The sequence below is a fragment of the Penaeus monodon genome, chromosome 15 (genome assembly GCF_015228065.2).
Source record: "Penaeus monodon isolate SGIC_2016 chromosome 15, NSTDA_Pmon_1, whole genome shotgun sequence".
Lineage (NCBI taxonomy): Eukaryota > Metazoa > Arthropoda > Malacostraca > Decapoda > Penaeidae > Penaeus > Penaeus monodon.
Window position 1 is genome coordinate 2,681,313 of NC_051400.1, and position 467 is coordinate 2,681,779.

The following is a 467-nucleotide window of genomic DNA, read 5'->3' on the forward strand; positions in this document are numbered from 1 at the left end:
CTTTTCTTTTTTTCTTTTGGTCGGTTTGTGTTTTCGCAGTTTTTTTTTTTCGTTTCAATTCTGGCATTACTGTTAAATCCATGATTAAGATTAGTGTTTATTAATATCACCATCTTTATCATTACCCACTTTCATATGCCCGTTTTCTTCCCCCTCCTCACCCCGGACTAAACCAAATCATGCACAGATAAACATAATCGCAACACACAATACATAATTCCGAGCCAATCAGATTCATGTTACATGTTACGTTACATGTACGTCACTCATCCCTCAGCTGCCTGTCAGTCGCTTCCCTTCGTTAAGTACAGCTTAATGGTTCGTACGCCCGTGTTTAAAAACTCCTCCGTCGTCATACACTGGTTTCTTGAAGAGTGCATGACCGTGCTATGCCACAAGAACCCTTCATCCATTTTGTCTTCGTTTCGTAAGTAGCGTGTTCAAGAACCCTTCATCTTTTGTTTTGG